At 45.0% G+C, this 15,162-nt stretch overlaps 1 protein-coding gene across 2 annotated transcripts in view; it reads left to right on the top strand.

Annotated features, from left to right (window-relative positions):
• LOC148023454 (uncharacterized) overlaps nucleotides 1–15,162 on the top strand; it is a 198,657-nt gene that overhangs the window by 170,393 nt on the left and 13,102 nt on the right. The window lies entirely within an intron of this gene.

Raw genomic sequence — 15,162 nt, forward strand, 5'->3', positions numbered from 1 at the left:
GCACCCATGGAGTTGGGAGAGCCAGCCACTTGATGAGGTGGAGTGGGACGTTGGGGAGTGGCTTTCCTAGCCATTGCGTTTGCCAAGAAGTGCCAGGTCGTCTTGGCCTACACAACACGGATTGGTAGGCATGTTTTGATGTAGGAGGACATGGATTGGGCGCCCTCGCATATCAGAAATTAGGCAGAATGGAACAATACCGAGGTCTTGTGACAAACCTTTTGGTGATGCTTTTGGGATAGCTGAAGGCCGTGGAGGGTGTCTTATTTCCTATGGTTGTTGGCACATGGAGGCTTGGTAGTTGGGAGTTGGCTAGTTCAAATGCAATAGGATGGGAGTCTGCAAACTTTTTCCATTGCAGCACTTGCAAACTCCAAAGCATTGCCTTTGGTCTTGTGAAGCAGCATGGTTGGTGTAAAGAGGAGCATGCCACATTTTCCATTGAGTGGCACCTAGCGAGGGCTTTATCTGGAAGGCATGTTGTTAGTTGGTTTTGGGCAACAAGTGCTTGTCTATGTATGCGACTTTGGTAGGGCTTTGGGCCTCGATCATCCGCTCCCTCTGTAGCCGCTAGGATCATGTGCAGGGTGACTCGAGCTCGTGAGGAGCTTTGACACCACTTCTTATGTATATAGGATGGTCATGATTAGTTTTTAATGATGCAGGAAGGCAACCCCAAGTGGCAATACTCTCCTCCTCCGTGGCTTCTATCTCCCATTCTCCCTAGACTGCCTTGAGAGGCTTGTATATATCTAACCATAGTGACCCAAGAATCATCCTGAGGAGGCAAATTCCGACCAATCGGAAGTGATGCACGCTCAATACCAGCTTGGGAACCATCCTTATTTCAATCATCATGTCCATGTCCATGCTCGACAAGAGACATAGGATTAGCTTCTGGCTACTGAACCATTTGCTGGGGATGATGCTCTTGCATATCCATGCGATGTGAGGATCTAGAGAACGCCCTATTGGCCACATCTAAAACAATGTCCAGCAAACGTGCCCCATATAAGCTTATAAACCAACATTCACAACCCGAGAACCTCAAAACGAATTTTGGTTGGGCGAGGTTTCCATGTATCCCAAAGCATACAGTCCCTGTTCCTATTGAGGTAGGCCAACCAAGGCTCAACCAATACCTCACCAAGGGTTCTCAAAACCAAAGCTAGAAGTTGCCAAAGATGTGCAGGAAAATCAACCACCTCCACCCAAATTGGGCATGCCTGCCTAACTACCCCTTGAAACTCAGCCATAGGCGTGCATGGGACCATATGTACTAGCTGACCATCCATGAACAAAGGAATACATTGCATAATGTGAGCATGCACTTCCGGGGAACAGAAAAGGACCTCGAAAAACCCCCTCGGTCCATCATAGATCTCTTCAATGAGAGGGGCTTGCACTTGCCTTGAAGCATCATCTTGACACACCTCAGCACTGACAAGCATGGACTGCAGCCAAGCATGAATCCTAGTAATCAAAGGAGTCCTTCCCGTAAAGTAAAAGATGGCTGCCCTCTCATGGAAAGTAGCAATCTGTTGTAAGCCTAGGTTAGTTTCCATGATAGCAACCACATGATCCCCTTTTGGTAAAGAGCTCGCTTTACCCTCATTGGCATGAACATAATCCGACATAAGATTGTTGGCAGTGGCAATCATAAACTAAAGAGACCCATCAGTTTGTGAGCATGAAGCATGAACATCTTGCTGAGGCAAATTCGGGGCACATAAAACTGGTTCATCAACTGACATCTTATGATGTTTACCCATCTCATTCCCATCCATCAGTTGCCCAAAATCCTCAGCCAACGAGTCACCATCTGGTTCCACCAAATCTTTATCATCCCCATGCCCTATATGCTGGTCGAGAAAGGCCACATCAATACCATTTGACACCTGCAGATTTGCCATAAAAGAAATCTCTCTATCTCTTTCTCTCTCACTCTCTTGCTAGGCTCAATCTAAAACTGTTCCTTTTTTTTTCCGTGAAAATAATTGAATTAGATAGTGAATATTTACATCAGACCATCAGGTCAACATTCTCTCTGTATCTCTTACTTTCTATTACATCAGACTATCAGGTCAGAACAACCTATTACATGAACAGTACTAATAGATCAAACAGAAGGAACAACTGGAGTAGAGCGAACAATCGCCAGGCAAGGAGTAGCAATATTCGGAAGAACTAGGTCTGCTAACATTATAGAGGAGATTTGCCATAACCCTATTCCACGCACATGGGCCACATGCCCATGGATGCCAGATGCTGCATAAAAAATAAAGGCATTGCAAGTACGCCATATATGCCACAGGGCTGTCCATCTAAGGAAATGAAATAGGCACGAATAATCTGAACTCAAAGAGGGCATAGAGGACATATTTCCCATAAGCCAGGAACGAACCGATAGGCGGTGCTGAGTCACTGAGAACCACACACAGGAAATGAAATTCTAGATCTGTCACGTTACGGGGCAAGAGACAAAGAGGTGAAGCAATGTCTCATGACATGTAGTGCAGATAACACGACCAGTAGAGATCTTTCGGGCACAGAGCACTCACCCGTTGGAAGACCCCCAATGAGCAGCCGCCACATGAACACTTTCCCTTGATACGTGACCTTAGACTTCCGAAGCTGGATAAATCTTTCCCGCCACTTCTTTTTACTGTCCCTACGATGCCATAACCTATTCACTTTCCCCATGGCCCAATTCTTGGCTTCCACCATTTGATGATATATCTGACTAGTTGACCTTTTCCCAAAGTCATCGGGAAGCACGAACATCTAGTCACGCCAAGGATCCAATGGCTGTAACGCAGGCAAAGGAAAGAACCTCTGAAGTTTCTCCTGTATGGACGACCAAATGACCCTATATCCACAAGGTACCCTAAAGTACTGACGAATACGCCTAAAGGAATAAAGACGGGGCTGCCCAGGAATAACACCATCACGGATTGTCTTCAACCCCAACCTAGCCATCCGATTGAACTTGTCTCGTTGCAAATCCTTTTATGGCCAATCCAACAACCTTGAGAAAGCTAGTATTTCTCCTTGCAGCAAATTTTCCTCTTTACAAATATCCGGGGGACGCCAAACTGCAAAACGAAGCATCTCTTGCCAGGAAGCTATCCAATAATAAAGAAGAAAAAACTGGGAGACCTTTAAAGGCCTTGTAGAATTAAGCGTATGGCTGCCAACTTATCCAATAATGAGAGCATGGGGTGAGTTACCAAAGCAAAGAGTAAAGGGCTGAGAGGAGAGTCTTGCCGAAGGGACCGAGATAAGGCAGTTTTCTCCGTAATCCCTCCATTAAGAGCAATACGGGCCACAACACCTTGATTGATGGTATCGACTAGAGAAATCATAAGGGGCCCAAAACCCATTGTAGACGTTAATTGTTGCAAGAAAGACGAGCTGACATGATTAAATGCCTTCTCAATATCCAGCTGAAGCATAACAACCTGTTGGCTAGAAGCTTTGGCATAGTCAATTCCGAGATGAACATTCAAAATGTTGAGCAATATATTCTAACCTTTAATAAAACCGTATTGACGTGGATGAATGAGGTGCGGAAAAACTTTCTGCAATCCGCTGGCAATAATTTTGGAGAAGATTTTATATAACGATCCCATAACAGAAATGGGGCTCCATTGTTTCATAGAGGTCGGAGAGGAAACCTTGGGCAACAACCTGATGATAGCAATCTTCCAATCCGAAGGGATGATACTAGAGTTCCACACCTGGTGACACACGCGAGTCAATGGGTCCTTAAGCAGTTGCACATGGGCTGAAAACAACTCATTAGGAAGCCCATCCCAGCCTGGACTTTTTCCTTCGAGGCAAGTGAGATAGCACTTCTTCCACTTCATCTTCAGAAATATCAATCTCCATTAGATTCACCCATTTTGGTTTGACCTAATTACTAACCAGGTCATAAATATATGTTCGAGCAGAGAGGACAGCATAAGAAAGAATCTCTTGCGGACCCAACAGGGCACTATAAATGTCAATAGTCATCCGAATAATAGAGGTAGGATCGGTCACCATATCACCTTGCCCATCCTTTAAGAGCACAATATTTTCCTAGGTATATTTCTGATGTAGATGAGCAAAAAATTGATGAGTTTGATAATTGTTATCATATAAAACATCAGCTCTGGCCAATAGTTTGTATTTTGCATATTCCTCTTCCTGAAGAGATTGGACCCTTCCTTTCAGCCATTCAATGCATGTGAGGAAGTAATCATTGGAATCCCTAGTCTCACATAGAGACAAGGAATGAGCTAAAAGGATTAAGCATGCTGCAATTCAGCTCGAAACGAGGAATCATGCTGAATACCATATTGTCGGGATAACGCTCGCACATTATCCCTAAAAACCGCCAATACTGCCATCCTTGTAGATAGGATCCTCGAGCTAAAAGAGGCTATCAATTGCTGAAAACCTTCCAAAAACTGATTTTGCTGTAAAAAAAGATTGATTAAACTGAAGAGGCAAATGGGCAAGGAGAGCCTTAAATGCATGAACAGGTCTGTGGCTCATTTCTAGGACCAAAGGGTAATGATTTGACAAAACATGCTGTGTTTCCACGCACATATCGATGACCGCAGGAAGAAAAGATTCACTTTGGCACATGTATATTCTATCCTGTCTAGCCCAAGTGTCTGGATGCTAAAAAGAACGATAAGTGTATCCAGCTTCTGCTGGATACATCTAGGACCACATGTCCTGTTTCAAAGATGCGGAGAGGTCACCTGATCTCTCAGGACCATCCATAATCGAATGCGGAGAGGTCGCCTGATCTGCAGAAATACAGGCATTAAAATCACCCATAACAAAGCCTTGACGAGCCATGGCAAGGCAGTGCAGGTCTTCTGAAAGCTGATGACGTTCCCTTGCATTAGAAGGAGCATACACCCCTACAATCCACAAAACCTCACCCTCATAAATTATTTCAAGAATCAAAAATCGCCCAGGAGGGTCTTGAGAGACCAACGATGGTTGTGGGGAGAATTTGACAGCCAACATAACTCCCGATCTGTACAGAGGACGACCACTAAAGAAAACTGCATAATCCTTATATATATATGAAGATCCAGTCAAAGCGTGCTGTTTATGCTCCACAGCACAGAAAACATCCCATTTTCTAGCTAGCGCCACTTTCCACAACCGATACTGCTTTGTTCGAAGAAATACCTTTCACATTCCACAGAGCAATTTTCATAATGAATCACTACTAAGAAGAACTACTGAACCGCCGCTTTCCCTTTCCCTTTTACATGAATAGCCTCGGTAGCCTGGAATCTCTCCATTTCACCTCAAATAACATCAACAAGATTTTCCCTCTGCAAGGCAGCAATGGAAGCACGAAAAGAGAAGTGTTGTTGTTGGGAGTAGAAAACATCGCGAGGAGGCACAAGCCTTCCATGAGCATTGAAGCGCAAAGCAAAATTAGAAGGCCTTTTATCTTCTATTACTGGAGCAGGCGAAAATTGGGGTTTCATATAAAACCCCCTTCCTCTACGTTGAAAGGTTTGAGTGATAGGGGGTGGCGGAGGATGGGCAAGAGTGGAGCGAGAATCCTGTCTTGCATTATGACGAACCACTATAACCCAAGAATCCTTCTGAAGACGCAAATTTTGCCCACCCGCAAGCGAAGCACGCTCCCCATCACCATGGGAAATGTCCTTCTTGCCTTCATTACAACCATGTTGGGAAAGCTGCTCAGGATGAGCCACGGGCTTCTGAATCGTCTGCTGAGGGAGGTGCTCTTGCATTTCCATATCTGGGTCCATAGGGCATTGCCCTACCTCCGTATTTTTGTTGCATTCTGAAATGAAATGGCCCAACTGGCCACAACTGAAACAATGTCCTGCAAAAGTACCCCATTTCAACTCATATACCAACGTTTGTAGCCTTGGAACCTCAAAACAAATCTTCGTCGTGCAAGGTTTCCATATATTCCAAAGCATACATGTCCTATTCCGATTGTGGGAAGCCAACCAAGGTTCCACCAAAACCTCCCCAATGGTTCTCAAAACCAGAGGGAGGAGTCTCCAGAGATGCGCAGGGAAATCCACCACGCGTCTCAACGCCTCCTAAAACTCTGCCATGGGCCTCCAAGGGACCACATGAACTAGTTGCCCATCCATAAACAAAGGAATGCGTTGCATAATAAGAGCTCGTACTTTTGCAAAACGAAAAAGAACCTCAAAGAACCCCTTTCGGCCATCATAAATCTCTTCCACCAAAGGGACCTGCATACGCCCTGAAACATCTTCGGAGCACTGTTCAAAACTGGCAAGCATAGACTGTAGCCAAGCACGAATTCTAGGTATCAAAGGAGTCCTTCCAATAAAATAAAATATGGCTGCCCTCTCATGAAAAGCAGCTATCTGTTGTAAAACTAGGTCGGTTCCCATGACTGCAACTACTTGATCCCCATCCAATAGTGCGTTAGCTTTATCCTCATTAAGATGGACATAATCTGACATAAAATGATTGTTAGTGGCCAACATGAACTGTAAAGATCCATCAGGCTGTCAACACCAAACATGAACCTCTGGTTGAGACAAATTCGGGCCGAAGACCAGTTCTTCGACCGACATCCTACAACATTTACCCATCTCTTCACTATCCTGCAATGGCTCGAGTTCATGAGCCGAGGAATCACCATCGGGATCGGCGAAGTCTTTGTCATTCCCTTGCCCGATCTACTAATCGAGAAAGGCCATATCGATGCCATTAGATTGCAGAGCCAGAGTGTCGCTTTCCATTTCGTCGCTGGTAGGAGAAGTCCTCCTTACAGAATCAAATGGAAGGTGCAGGGAGTGCCAAGGTGATGCAGGAGGTGTCAGAAATGGTGCAGCCTAGGCATCGAGTTCTGTTAATGCTAGGTATTATATATCGAGCCGAGAAAGTATGCAACGGTGATAGAAGCGCACAAGGCGGCGGCTGATCGAAACCCTATGATCTTTTGCTATCTCTTTCTCCCTCTGTTGTCCTCTCCGTCACTCTTTCTGTCCCTGTCTCTATCCAAGTCAGATGCCCTGCCAAGCCATGAACTGCTCGCTGTTCCCTAAACTATTTGCGTTTGTACTGAAGCCTGTGCTTCATGGTAAGGAAGCTGGAATAGAGATCGCGCCCGACAGTCGAAACCCTGATCTGCAGGTTTGAGGCTTGACGCTTGATGGGATGCTTGACGGGATGTTGACACCTGATGCCTGATGCGTGACGGGATGTTGACGCCTGACTCCTGACGCTTGATGCCTGATGCGATACGGGATGCTGTGATGAGATGTTGACGCGAATGACGCTTGACGCCTGATGCCTAACGAGAGTGACGCCTGATGCCTGACACCTAACGCAACTCTCTCTCTCTCTCTCTCTTTGTTTTTGGGATGACTCTCTCTCTCTCTCTCTCTCTCTCTCTCTCTCTCTCTTTTTCGTGAAGGTAATTGAATTAAGTAAATATTTTATATCAGACCATCAAGTCAGCTTAGAACTCTCTCTCCAAAGAATATATACATCAGACCATCTGGTCAGCATTCTCACTAAATCTCTTACATTCTATTACATCAGACCATCAGGTCCTCCAAGAAAGTGATGAAAGACTATCAAGACTTTAACACATAGAAAATCACACCGCTAGTGTAGAGCGAACGATAGCCAACCAGGGGGTAGCAATGTCAGGAAGAACAAGGTCAGCTGATATCATAGAAGAAATCTGCCATAGCACTAAACCGCAAATATGGGCCACATGACCATGGATGCCCTAGACCGAATAAAAAATAAAGGCATTCCGAGTACGCCAAATATGCCATAAGGCAGTCCATCTCAAAAATTGGAACAAGCAGGAATAATCAGAATGCAAAGAAGGCATGGAGGGCAGCTTTCCCATAATCCATGAACGGGCTGTTATGCGTAGCTGAGTAGCCAAGAGCCACACACGGGAAATAAAACACCAGATCTGTCGCGCAACTGGACAAGAGGCAAAAAGATGAAGCTATGTTTCATCACATGTAGTGCAAAATACACAACGACCGGCAGAAATCTTCGAGCACGCAACACCTCTCCAGTTGGAAGACCACCAATCAGCAGTCTCCACAAGAAGACTTTCCCCTAATAGGGAACCTTGGACTTCCAAAGCTGAAGGAACCTTTCCTGCCACTTCTTTTTGCCATCCCTAATATGCCATAATTTATTCACCTTTGTAGTGACCTGTCTCTTGGTCTCCACCATCTGATGGTGACTCTCTCTCTCTCTCTCTCTCTCTCTCTCTCTCTCAAACCTCCGTCTCCCGGGATACAGTAAAAAACTCTCTCTCTCTCTCTCTCTCTCAAACCTCCGCCTCCCGGGACACAGTAAAAAACTCTCTCTCTCTCTCTCTGCGCAACAGTTTGCAGGCAGCAACCTATGATCTTCTGCTGTCTCTCTCTCCCTCTCTTGTTCTCTCCATCACTCTTTCTGTCCTCATGTCTCTGCCCAGGACAGATGCCCTGTCAAGCCATGAACTGATCGCTGTTTCCCAAACTGTCTGCGTCAGTACTGAAGCCTGTGCTTGTTAGTGAGGAAGCTGGAACAGAGATCCCGCCTGATAGTCGAAACCCTAATCCGCAGATCTGAGACCATAATTTTGGAGGCACGCAGGTAGGTAGGTCAATCAGTACAGGTCAGATCAGGTCGCAACTCAGGGCAGGTCGCCACCCAGGACAGGTCCCACAGCAAGATCCATCTCTCTTAAAATAATGACTCTCTTTTTTTATAAAACGTAATGGATGTTATATTTATAAAGTACTAAATGGCAAAAGAGTTACAAAAGTCATGGCAAAGACGCAGAGGAAATTGCCATATGCCAGGGAAGTAAGTCCTCCCAAGGGAGTAAGTCAGAGTGCCGAATGAGATCTATCTGCCAATGCAAGAGACCTTTAAGCCTAGCAATATGTCCTTGAACATTAGAGGCTGAATCAAAAAGAAAAGCATTCCGAATGGTCCAATTCTGCCAACAGCCCCAGTATCTGAGAAAGTGAAACAATATCTTCATATGCGACTCTGCCGCTGTGGGGTATTTGGGCCGCACAAAAACCCAATCAAAAGGGCTTAGCGAGAAACCAACCACTGCTTGCCAAACCGCTGACAAGAGTGACCAGATTATCTTAGCAAGAGGGCAAGAAATAAATCGATGACGGGCCGATTCCACACTGGTGGTGCAAAAGAAACAATTGCCGTTGGAGATTCAACGCTTGGAAAGGGGTGAAGCAAGAGGAAGACCACCAATCATCACCCTCCAAAGGAAGACCTTACATTTGAAAGGTGTCTTGTTCAACCAGCCCTCCATCACAGTTACCTTCCACCATGACTGAGATTTACGCAATCCCCATATAGTATTAGCTTTAGTAACCAGCCATTGATGATCTTTAATCAAAAGATGATACACCTGGTTAGCTGAGGCCTTTTCCAAATTCAGCCGGCCTGCAAGGTCCTAGTCCTGCCAGGGACGATCCAAAGCAAGGCAGGAAAGGGTTGTCTGCTCTGGAGCACCATCAAAAGCTGTACCCATAAATCACAATATCCACGAGGGATTCTGAAAAGCCTCCTGGCTGTATGAAACGATATCAACACATTGCGACTGGCAAGGGTGGTATCTGCAACTGAAGTCAAGCCCAAACGTGCCATGCGGTTAAATTTTGGTCTGAGCTCATGTTTGCCTTCCCAAGAAAGTAATTGCGAGGCTGCCAACAATTCCAGTTGAAAAGAGTTAGTAGCTAAGCGGTCCTCCGCTGGATGCCACTGAGCCTTCTAGAGAACCAATTTCCAAGAACATACCAAATGAGCAAGCAGGGATGATGAAGGATTAGAAAACCGAGAGTGTGCATTAAGAACATGCCACTAGGAGCTTTGAATTTGGGTATTACCATGCACAAGCCCGTGATCCTCAAGAAAATAACGGGCTATAAAGACCCACGGGTGATGATCCAAGCACATGGCACGAAAAAGAGACCGACGGAGTGCTAGCATATGAGTTTTGGCATCCAAAATAGCCCCACCACCCATGCGTTTGGGAGTACATGCATGCGACTAAGAAATCCATGAAATGCCTGCATACAAGGAGTCCTCCTTCCATAACATGAAACGAATGTACTGAGTAACAACATTCAATGTAGTAGTAGTCCAAGGCAACAATGGCAAGAAATATGTGAGCATTGGCAACATAATTGTCTGAGCCACTTTGACGCGAACATGGAAGGGCCAAGCCTTTGACTTCCAATACAGAAGCTTAGCTGTCAGTTTCTGTGAAATCCACTCTAGTAGTTGCTTCGGCCAAACATCAACACCCAAAGGGTACCCAAGATGCCTGAGAATGGAACCACGGGGAAATACCATTCCCTGCCAGTCCAATGACTGCAAATCTGACTCCGTGCAACTGAGAATGGTTGATTTCAAAGCATTGATATGAAGACCGGAAGCATGACCAAAGAGAGTCCAAACATCTAATGCTTTGCGAAGATTATCCTTGTCTGTACGCAAAATCATAAAGCTGTCATCAACCAAGGATTGACTAATGAAGTGCTGTTCAAAAGGAAGAGACAATCCTGCCAACTTAGTAGAAGCTGCCATATGAGATAACATCGAAAGAACCGGATGAGTTGCAAGGGCAAAAAAGAGAGGACTCAAAGGGCAACCCTGTCTCACAGAGCGTGCAAGGACAAATGGCTCGGTAACACCACCATTCAGCATAACTCGATATGAAGCCGTAGCACTAATGGTGTAGATCAAACAAGACATCCGAGTACCAAGGCCCATAGTAGACATAAGTTTTGCAATGAAAGACCAGTCTAAATAATCAAAAGCCTTTTGCCGGTCCAATTGAATCAATACCACCTCTTGATTAGAGTGCCTTGCATAGTCAATAGCCATTTGCACATTTAAGACATTATGTAGAATGTTTCGGCCCTTAATGAAACCATATTGAAGAGGATGCACAATGGCAGGAAAATGCTTATGCAGCCGATTCACCATCACTTTGGAAAAGATTTTATACATAAAACCCATTAAGGAAATTAGTCGCCAATGTTTCAACATAGACGGCGAAGGAACTTTTGGAAGCAATTAGATAAGTCATTTTTTCCATGAGGAATGCATGAACCCCGTTTCCCAAACTTGCTAAAACATAGGCGTCAATGGTTTTACCAGTCGGATAGCAAAAACCTCAAAGAATTCATTGGTGAGACCATCCCAATCGGGAGTTTTATCCTTGGGCAAGTATAACAAAACATCCATAACCTCCGCCTCACGAATATCTGTCTCCAAAGTAATTTGCATGTCTTGTGGAACCTGATTGCGGACCAAAATCATAGAAAACTGAACGTGCATGAGTAGCTTGGTCAGAAGGTGAAGGAGAAGAACCAAGAAGGTCGAGAGAATAATTCCTGCACATATTCACAATAGTTTGAGGATCAACAACCATTTGACCTGTTGGATCTTGGAGTCTAGTCATATTTTCTCGAGCAGGAGAAGCATGTAGAGCTCGAAAGAACTTATGAGACTGACAAGCACTATCTTGCAAATTCGTAGTCAAATTTTGCAATTTGGCCTGCTGATATGATTTCAACTGAAACTCTTTAATAAGATCAGCCAAGCGCATCGCCAGTGGTAGCAGAAATACATCATCTGGAGTCTCCACTAGTAGAGAACGAACCAAAGCCAGTAATTCCTCCGCTGCTTGTCGATGCCGCCGACAAAGAGAGGCATGATGGATCCCATACTGCCGAACAACCCATTGCACATTAGAGAGCAATCGTTCAAAAGAAGCATTGCCCTCAGAGGAGAAGTCTAATAAAAATCTATCAATCAATTGCTCTATATAACCTTGAAAGATTGAATGCTTCAAATAAGACGAGTTGAAATGCAAAGGGAGTCTATCCAGAAATTGCTTAAAAGGTGCAATGGGTTGTAGAAGCATCTCAAGCTGTAGAGGAAAATGGTCCGACAAGGCATATTGCTGCAACACTTTTATTTCTAGCATCTCAGGAAGAAAAGCATCATCCTGCATGATGTACACGCGGTCCAACCGTGACCATGTAGTTGTATACTGCGCAGAATGAAAAGTAAACCCTATAGAAGAAGGGTGTAGCCATGACCAGAGATCTTGCTTAAGTACAGTAAGAGCAAACGCATTCCACGCACAGCTTTCCGGAGCGTCTATCACCGAATGCTCTGATGTGGACTGTGAAGGATTAACACACATATTAAAATTCCCCATCAAAAAACCCCGTCTGCCAAGTGACAAGGAGGTCTGCAAAGTATTCCAAAGATCCCGACGGGATAAAGGGTCATTTGGAGCATAGAACCCAAGTAACCATAAAGTCTCTCCTTTAAATAAAACTTCAATCACCACAAAACGACCATGTACATCATTTTTAATAAGAACAGGCTGATATTTCTCATGTACAATCATAAGCACACCAGAATAATGCATGACATGTGTCCTTGCATAAAACAAGCGAAACCCATGGCAATCCACAACTTTTCGTGCTTCACCGTGACTTTTTGCTCAATAGCACACAAGACATCCCACTGATTCTCATGTAATAAACTCCACATGGCATGTTGCTTATTGCGAGAACAAATGCCTTGCACATTCCACGTGGCTATCTTCATGTGTATTCGAAAGAGAAAATCAGGAACGAGGCAAAGCTTGCATCGATTTAACCTCTTCTGCTAGAATGCCAAGGACTCCCTCATCCAAAAAATCAGCTAACACGGCAAAAGAGTTCTGACGGCCAGATTTAGAGGTAGGCGGTGTATCCATTGTCTTGGGGATGGAACACCGATCATGATGATCCCATGGGGTAATCACCTTACCTCTAGCATCAAAAGCCAACTTAGAGGATGGACCCTTTAGACCATCGGTATATACTTTCCTAGTGGGCTGATTGCGAGGAGCAGAAGAAACCATAGCATGAGTAGTGTGCTCTGAAGACAACATGTCTTTCCTGCGCATATAAGTACGCAAGGAATCTTGTAAAGCATTAGGCACAGTACCTGCCATGCCAGCATCAAACCTTTTACCTTTTTTGGCACGCACATCTACCCAGTCATTGTCACGGGAATCCAAACCCGAAACATGTTGTTTGCCTTTATCCAAAACTTTAGGTAGCTGGGTCGCATCCTGCGACGGAGCATCAAGTACCATATCTTCCATGGGAGGCAAAATATGCTCAGCATCTAAAGTCTGTTGCTTCGCTGGATATTCGGCCATAAAATGCCCCAATTTTCCACACGAAAAACAATGCCCTGCAAAGTTACCCCATTTCAAACGAAAGTGCAAAGGATGCATGCCAAAGCAATTAAGACGTAACCAAGCAAGCCTTTTCTGAGCAGTGTCCCATAACATACACAAACGGTTACGATTCGTGGCCCTTAGGCTCGGGGGAACCAAAACAGTGCCCACAACGACTATGGCATCCTTTAACAGTGGCCAATAGATAGCCGGACAGTTTTCCACTTCAACCCACACCGGGCATTTGCGTTGAAACAAGCGCTGAAAATCTGCCATTGGGCGCCATGGCACAAGATGGACCAAACGGCGATCAAAGAACAATAGCAGTTTAGTCAACAGATGGGCACGATGCTTCTCGTATTTCAACAGCACCTCATAAAAGCCTCGGGGCCCAACAAAAATCTCTTCAACACACTCCCCTTGTAGTAGACTTTGCAGCCACTGGCGAATATAGGAAATCACTGGGATCCTACCAGTGAAGAAGAGTATAACAGCTCGTTCATAAAACACTGAGAATGAGCGCAAAACATTTTTAGGATCGACAGGGGCTTCCAGAACATCTTCAAATTCAGAGTCAGAAAACGCTTCATGATTATGTTGAACATAATCACCAAGCAAAGTGTTGGCAAACTCCAACAAATGCTCCCAGTCAACATCTTGAGAATCCACAAAATCAGAAGCAACCTGAGCATAAGAACGTTCCTGATGATCCATTGTATCTTCCGAAGTATGCTTGGTGCATTTGCCCGCAGGTTGGAAGTCAGGACCAGGTGGCATCTCCTTTGTGCAAGGAACCATATCCTCTGGTTCCTTTGTTTCCGAATCCGGACCAAGGGCTGCCACCGTTTGGTCAATAAAGGCCATGTCCAGACGAACCATGTTGTATCACCACTTTAACAAGAGATCTGAAGCTATTTGCAGGGCGCTCTCTCTCTCTCTCTCTGTATGCGTATTTACAAATAGGTACAGATGAATAGTTTGCTGTCATCCTTTGTCACAGGTGTCTTCAGTCTGCAGTCACGTTTACAATGACAAACCTGCTGCCACAGTCTGTCTATACCCGCAGAATTCCAGTACTGCCTCGCTGAAGATCTCTCTCTCTCTCTCTCTCAACAGAGTCAGCACAGCTGCTGTCACGCAGAGATGAAAACGAAACCCTAGAACAGTTCTGCAGCCGATTTCGAAACCCTAAAAACAGGTCTGTACAGGAATTCGAAACCCTAAAACAGCAGCACAGATGAAAAAGAAACCCTAAAACAGTTCTGCTCTCTCTCTCTCTCTCTCTCTCTCTCTCTCTCTGTGTGTGTGTGTGTGTGTGTGTGTGTGTGTGTGTGTGTGTGTGTGTGTGTGGCTGCCTCGACTCTGCACGCTGACGCAGAGCGGGATTGCGCAGGCGTTCAGGCTCCGACAGAATCAACGCGAAGGGTCAGGTCGTAGTAGCCATACCGGACGCCATCGATTCTCTTCTTCTCTCTCTCTCTAAGTATTAAAATAATCTCTCTCTCTCTCTCTCTCTCTCTCTCTCTCTCTCTCTCTCTAGCACAATTGTATTAATTACGAAAAAAGTATAGGATTACAAGATTACAATATGCAGGATGGCACGTGGCCATCATGTAGAAAAAGATACAAAGTCGGGATAGTTGAATAGAGGAGCTTGTTGTATGCCAAGGTACCAAATTCTCCCAAGGAAGAAGATCAGCATATAGAATATAAGATCTAACTGCCAATGCAAGAGACCCTTGATTCTAGCAATTTTTCCTTGAACAGCTACTGTTGGGTCAAAGATGAAAAGCATTCGGGGTAGCCCAATTATGCCAACAACTGCATAATCTGAGAAAATGAAACATAAGCTTCATATGTTGCTGCAGCGGGGTGGGGTA

The sequence above is a fragment of the Lygodium microphyllum genome, chromosome 16, assembly GCF_053477565.2.
Source record: "Lygodium microphyllum isolate KBCC chromosome 16, Lygodium_microphyllum_v1.1.10, whole genome shotgun sequence".
Taxonomy (NCBI): domain Eukaryota; kingdom Viridiplantae; phylum Streptophyta; class Polypodiopsida; order Schizaeales; family Lygodiaceae; genus Lygodium; species Lygodium microphyllum.